The following is a 7,197-nucleotide window of genomic DNA, read 5'->3' as shown; positions in this document are numbered from 1 at the left end:
GCCATGCATTTTTTTCTTTTTTCTCAATTTGAGTCTCTCTCTCTCTCTCTCTCTCTCTCTCTCTCTCTCTCTCTCTCTCTGCACGCGCTCCCGCATTGCGTCTGAATCAAGCTCCGTGAGGCTTTTTTTTTCCAATTTGGGTCTCTGTGTGTGTGTGTGTGTGTGTGTGTGTGTGTGTGTGTGTGTGTGTGTGTGTGTGTGTGTGAGTGTGAGAGACTCGCGTCTTTCTTGCCTCCGCCCTTGTTGTCCCTCCTCTCAGGGTTCCTCCCTTCCCGCGCCAGCCTTGGACCATCGATCTGCACTGCTTCTCGAGGCCTTCATGAGAGAGAGAGAGAGGCCTGCAATACTCTCGCAGGCTCGCGTCTTTCTTGCCTCCGCCCTTGTTGTCCCTCCTCTCCGGGTTCCTCCCTTCCCGTGCCAGCCTTGGACCATCGATCTGCACTGCTTCTCGAGGCCTTCATGAGAGAGAGAGAGGCCTGCAATACCAAACGTAGAGAGAGAGAGAGAGAGAGAGAGAGAGAGAGAGAGAGAGAGAGAGAAGAGGTGCTCCAAGTGAGAGAAAGGGAGAGAGTTGCCGCAGGTAGGAGGGATGGGGCACAGGCAGGAGGAGGGATGGAAACCTGGATGTGATGGTCGTGGTGCTTAAGAATGGGCAGTGCAGGTCGCGAGCAACGACAAGGAGAGGGGAGAGGAGGCACATGCGAAAGGGGGGACTAGAGGGAATCTTAGTAACTTATGAATTTTATTTCCTTTCTCCCAGTAGTATGTAGTATGTAGTCTAATATCCATTGGCAGTTATACAACATAAGCAACCAATAGCATATTTTGAGGAATCTTGCCACATGTAATGAATTTCTATTTGAGTATATATGTCACCACGAAAAAAAAAAAAACTATGTGTAGAATCATGGAAGATGCCAATCCCTCTAGTTCACTGGAAATAGAAGTGGCTCTCCCTTTCTTAGTCCTATTGGAAGGATGTGTGTGTGTGGGGAAGTTGAGGTCTCTCTTTCTCGAAGTTGCGAGGCAGTTGTCTGTCATGCGCAAAGGTGAGCTTCTTCTCTCTCTTCCTCACAACGTCCACTTCTCTTTTCTCTCTCTCTCTCTCTCTCTCTCATTCTCATATGAAAAGGAAAAGGCGAGCTTCTTCTTCTTCTTCTCTCTCTCTCTCTCTCTCCCCAAGCAAAGAATGCAAGAGAGGGGATGTTGATGTATTTGAGAGGCAAGTGGAGGGGGCAGGTTGCAATAGAGCTTCGTGGGCAGCCATAGTAGACACTTAAATTATTTTTTAAGGGGGAGGGAATCTAATGGGTTATTGAGGTTTTCATTGTTTGGAGCCAGGTAGTATGTGCCTACAGTTTTAAACCCATTAGTTTGGGTAGAATCTAGGGAGATACGTTTGTAAAGCTAAATGTCTCTAAGGGTGGTAAATCTTCGAGAGGCAAGTGGAGGGGGCAGGTTGCAATAGAGCTTCGTGGGCAGCCATAGTAGACACTTAAATTATTTTTTAAGGGGGAGGGAATCTAATGGGTTATTGAGGTTTTCATTGTTTGGAGCCAGGTAGTATGTGCCTACAGTTTTAAACCCATTAGTTTGGGTAGAATCTAGGGAGATACGTTTGTAAAGCTAAATGTCTCTAAGGGTGGTAAACCTAATGGTGGGAAATTTTCAGCAAAAGTGGGAAGGGCACGTGGAGAGAGAGAGATGAAGAGAGATGTGCAAAGGGTGGGGGACGGATCGAGGAGAGAGATAGGTCGACTTGTGCGTGAAGACAGGCACAGGATGAGGCCGTGGGGTGGGTGGTCCGGTATGCCACATGGTGGACCGAAGGAGAGAAAGATGGCGCGCGTCCACCAAGATCGTAGAGGCAGAGGACGGATATTTTTTTGCTTTCCGGTGTCAGTGAGATGGCGTCGAGTCTAGAGTGGGCTGGCCAGGTCGCGCTCTCTGGTCTCTCTCTCTCGTCGTGCATCTGGATGCACCAGCCCAGCCTCTCTGCGAAGTTGAACATGCACTGGCCTCTCTCTCTCTCTCTCTCTCTCTCTCTCTCTCTCTCTCTCTCAGCGGGACGATGGTGGAGGGTTCTGCATGTTTTCAGCTTGTTCCTGTGAGTAGCCTTCGACAATTAGCAGGTGGTGCTGGAGGGGATATGTGTTTGAATGCAATAGTGTTGAGAGCAAGTGGGGTAAGGTGATGAGGCAGAGAGATGGCGTAGATCAGACAAGGGTGATGGCTATCACGTCATGGGACATAGGAGGAAGTCTCAAGATCTGGAAGCCAATTAGTGAGGGGATGGGGTTGACGTCTTGCCATGGCGCAGCTCCCAGGTTCTGCATAAGAACTTGGGGATGGCAATGGAAAGCAAGACAGTGGGTGGAAGGGAGCATCGTGCAATGGCGAGGCCGGGGGAACATGTAGTGTCACGGACGAGAGTGTGTCACGGACGAGAGTGTGTCAGAGACGAGGAGTACGATCGGGGGTGGCTCAAGAGACTGACAGAGCTTACGGAGGAAAGGATGAAAGTTTAAATTTTTGGAATCTTGGCAAGATTTTGCCTAATACATACAAAAACGACCCAATATGTGCCTACAATAGTATGTAATACATCATGTGCCAACACGGCCCCCCAAATCTCGACAAAATAAAAATCCTTTCAAGACATTTTAAATGCATAAGTGAAGGGTGAGTTTAAGAAATGAAAAAACACATAAAAGAGAATAATCAAAAGACTTTTTGAGTCCATATAAAGAGGTTGTGAGTGCATATTAGCATACGGACATCCTTTTTCACCTTATAAAGTGGAATCATCTTGTGATTCCCTCTCATTCGCTTGGGAAAAGGATAATCTACTCTCTCTCGCCTGTTCCCATGCACACACATACCTCCCCTTTTGGCTTTGGTTGGCTCTCCTCTATAGCTTTGAATCCTCCCCGGGCTTTCCTCCCTCGCCCAGTTTTGCCTCCCACTCCATCCTCTCCTACTGCACTCTCTAAGCCATAACCTCAAAGATGATGCTCGACTCACTCAGCACGGCCTATCCTTTTGCCATCTCGGGCAGCTTGCACATAGCTCTCTGCCAATCAGGTGTTCGCCAACATCTCTCTCTCTCTCTCTCTCTCTCTCTCTCTCTCTCTCTCTCTCTCGTACATGCTGCCTTGGATGCCTGAACCGTCTCAGGAGCAAACAACCACTGAATGACGCTCGCACCACAACCCCGTACTGCTGCTATTTCCTATTCCATTGATAACAAGCAATGCGAGGGTAGAATACGAGCAAGGAGCATGTGCAACGCGAAGGAATTGGCTGCCATGCCAAAAATGCCCCCCCCCCCCCCCCCCTCCCCTCCCCCCTGGTCCGTCTCTCTGTCTGTCAGTGACGAATATATTTGTACTACATGTGTGGCTACTCTCCATTGGCAGAGAGAGAGAGAACGTGTATGAGCTCAGAGCCACAGGTCTGCATGTACCTCGCGCGTCGTCTTCAGCAAAAATCTATCCCTCTCTCAACGGAGTCCTAACGCACGGCACCCCCCCCCCTCTCTTTCTTTGCCTATCTCTCTCCTCCACGTCACAACTGTGCCTTTTTTCCCTCCAATCTACTTGAGCATCTTAGTAGATTCTTTCTAATGAGACCTGCCTGCAAAATCGTTGGGACATACTAGCACATTTGTGTTTCTCTTCTCCATTAGGTCTCCCCAATCTTTGAAAACTGAAAAGCCTTTCAAAACATCTTCAACGCTAGGTAAAGGGTGAGTTTAGGAAATGAATTCTTGAAGCCTATCAACTGTTTTTGTGGAAAAGCAACATGAAAACCACAACCCCTTGCCAATGGGGGAAATGGGAATGGGTAGCGAGACCTAAGAGACAAGGTCGAATCGGGATTATGGACCCCATGGTGCATGCAGAAGCCTCGTGTGCCAAACTTGTTGTCTCTTTGACGGACCAAAAACAGGAATGGGCTATCATGGCATGGGACATGAGAAACGACGCAAAGCTTGCCTCCAAAGGGGGCATATGCAAGAAGGGCTCTGTGTCACATAAGATTTTGGCATCTTTTAGGACATCCCTGAAGATTGGCAGATGCACAGGGGAACTTGCACGAAAGTGCAACAAAGTAGCTTCAACCCTAGAATGGGGGGAGAACTTCAAATGTTTCAAGGATTCCTCCCGCAGTTGGTCCCCTTAGCTCTCTAAACTTGGAAGGGACTCCTTGAACCCGTTTTGGAGGAAAGTTGTATGACTGGTTAACAACCAAGAAATTTCTAAACTCTCGCATCTTTGGGATGACAGAAGCTTTTGTTGGAAGGATGTGGAGCTCATGGTGTTGCAACATAAATTGGGGTTGTACAAAAGACTTCTGATTAGTCGACTCTTGGAAGTGTTGTCATCCTCATTACCACCTGCGCCACGCGGAGTAGAGTTGGATTGGAGAGCCTGGCATTGGCCGAAAGACAAGGTGTTCCTGCTCCCCAAAACCTGGAGTACATATAAGGTGTTGATGTACAAAATGATGGAAGAAAAACTGGTCAGAAGAATGCTGACAGAGGAGTGTTAGTACTATTTGGGAGATTAAAGGGCCGGAATACATAAAGATATTCATCTGGAAAGTGTTACGGGGAGCCTTGCCTACTGGGATTAAGGTGCACACTAGAGGGATCGGCTCTGAAATTTTCTCTTGCTGCTGCTCTGCAGGGCAACCTATGAAGACCCCTTGCATCTATCCGGCCAGTGCCCTACTTTGTGGGGGCTAGCCGCTAGGATTTGCAAATGGGTAAGAAGGACTTGGAAGATCATCTTCTATACGGATGACCTGATCTTGGGAGGGCGTGGTATCCAAAACTAGGCCCTTTTGGTGTGCACACAAATTATTACGTATTGTTAACTCAACCAGGTCTGGAAGACTAAGAATTTTGAGAGCAAATTGGATGTAGCTCATTTTGATTAATTTTGCATCAGAGCAATGAGCTCATGCACGGTGTAGAAGCAAGAGAGACAACTGACAAGGGCGAAGAATGGAAGTCTGCTTCGAGTTGCTTAGAATGCTAAAAAAGATAAGGGTATCTTTTTTTTGTACAAGCCTCTGATTGAATCCTAGCCCCTCAAGGTTCATGTAATGATCGAGAAAATTGTGTTCTTTTTGAGTTAATACGAAGTGGACGACGTCACATTGGTAGTTTTTCTTCTCTTTTATTTTTCTTTGAACGTCTTCTCCTCTTTAAAATGTCCTTTGCACTATATACTTCTACTCGTACTCTAGTGAATATTTTTGGCCTTCAGAAGGCCATAGAAGAGTGGGTGGAGAATTGATGCACTTTCTAAACTGTTGATTAAGAATCACGGATTGACGACACATGTCAAGTGAGCTTGTTTTATAATGTAAATGAGTCTTTTCATCATTGTAACTTGGTTTCTTCTTTTAATGCTCAATTGACTTACTTGTTTTACAAAGGTTATATTTTCTTTTTGTTTTCTAAAAAAACCTTAGTGTGTGTTGGGTAAGGAAGACTTTCGTTGTTTTCAATGCATGATGGAGACTTACTTTAAATGTTTATTTCACTTTCATTTCATATCCTGACTTTTTTTGCATTCTATTGTTTTAGAATGTTAAAATGAAACTTCACTTGCATAATTTTAGTAAACTCTATGGATGCACACACACATATATATTAATGAGTTTTTTTAATTTCACATTTCATTTCATAGCTTCAAATTATAAATTATCCTTAAATGAAAAAAAAATCATCGCTAATTTTTTTTTTTCAACTTTTGGTTTTGATACACAAATGTCACCTTATTACTTTAGTGCATGTATTATTATTAGAGATTGACTTTAGAATTTTTTCACAACTAAATTTTTTTTTTAACTTTTTTGTTTGATATGTAAATGTCACCTTGTTACTTTAATGCATATACTACTATTAGAGATTAGGTTTAGACATTTTCAATATTCAGTTCTATTCTAAAGATATTATGATTTTTTTTAATATAATAACATGCATCATCTTATTGTGTAATTTGTTTTATTGATATATTTGTACAAGAATTAGATCAATTTTTAAACTCTTGTTAATATTTTATATGCTTTATGTTTTCATGAGATCAATTAGTACAACACTTATACACAAGAGCATAAGAAAAAGCGAAAATTTTTGGTGCAATTCCTTTACCATTGAATTGAATTGTTGTATGTTTTTCATGTGACATTTGAACTTTTTTGGATTTTAATGTGTACATATGGAAGTACCCCTCACCCTCTCACTTCTTTAGACTCGAGGTACCTCTCCCTCTCCCTCTCCCTCTCCCTCTCCCTCTCCCTCTCCCTCTGCGGGCCGCCGTAAATCTTTACCTTGTTTTTTCCTCTCCACCTCATAAAGTTAAAAATCTAAACAAGTTTGACACTAACTTTAAACATTTAAGTTCTGTGTTTTTCATGCACACGAAGGTCTGTATGACGTCCAATTCTCTCTCGCTAGAGAGAGAATCTCTTGCAATATCTGTATGCGCGCTTGCTTGTGGCAAAAGAGACACTGACTCTCTCTCTCTCTCTCTCTCTCACACACACACACACACACACACACACACTCGGTCGCTCTCAAGCATGAACCAATTCGAAACCCGATGGTTAACTTGAGCTACCTCGTCTGACCTTTTGAACAGAGCTTTCCATGTACGTACTGCAAAGCCCTCAATTTTCAAAATCTTACGCACCCCTACACGTCCGTCCAACACCACCCCCCCTCTCTTTCAACCATTATTACGACCAAACGCAGACAATTCTCTCCCGTCAAATCCTTCCTTAGTTGGCCTGTCCACCACAACTTCTCTTTTTCCTCCTCGTGTTCCAACTTCTTCAAACCCCCCATCACTGGGACAGAGACACCATAATATATTCATTCCTTCTGGAAAACAAGACATGGGTTCAAAACCCGTTCATGCCGTGTGTTGCATCAGCTAGCCTTGCAAACAACTGTATGTGAGACTCCGAAGGGAAGCTTGTTTCATATGGACCCCTATCACAATCAACACGCCCTGCTCCTCTGCAACAGCATTGGACAAACAAAATCATCCTTTCCTATGATAAAAAGTAAGCAAAAATGTCTCAGAATCTTCTTTATTCCATTTTCAGTTTTACTCCACACCAAAAATAAAAATAAACACTCAAAATTGAAATATTCTGATGTATGGGGATTTGCAGACA

The sequence above is a fragment of the Adiantum capillus-veneris genome, chromosome 19 (genome assembly GCF_014529385.1).
Source record: "Adiantum capillus-veneris isolate H3 chromosome 19, ASM1452938v2, whole genome shotgun sequence".
NCBI classification, from domain to species: Eukaryota; Viridiplantae; Streptophyta; class Polypodiopsida; order Polypodiales; family Pteridaceae; genus Adiantum; species Adiantum capillus-veneris.
The sequence above is the reverse complement of the archived record's forward strand: the minus strand, read 5'-3'. Positions refer to the sequence as shown.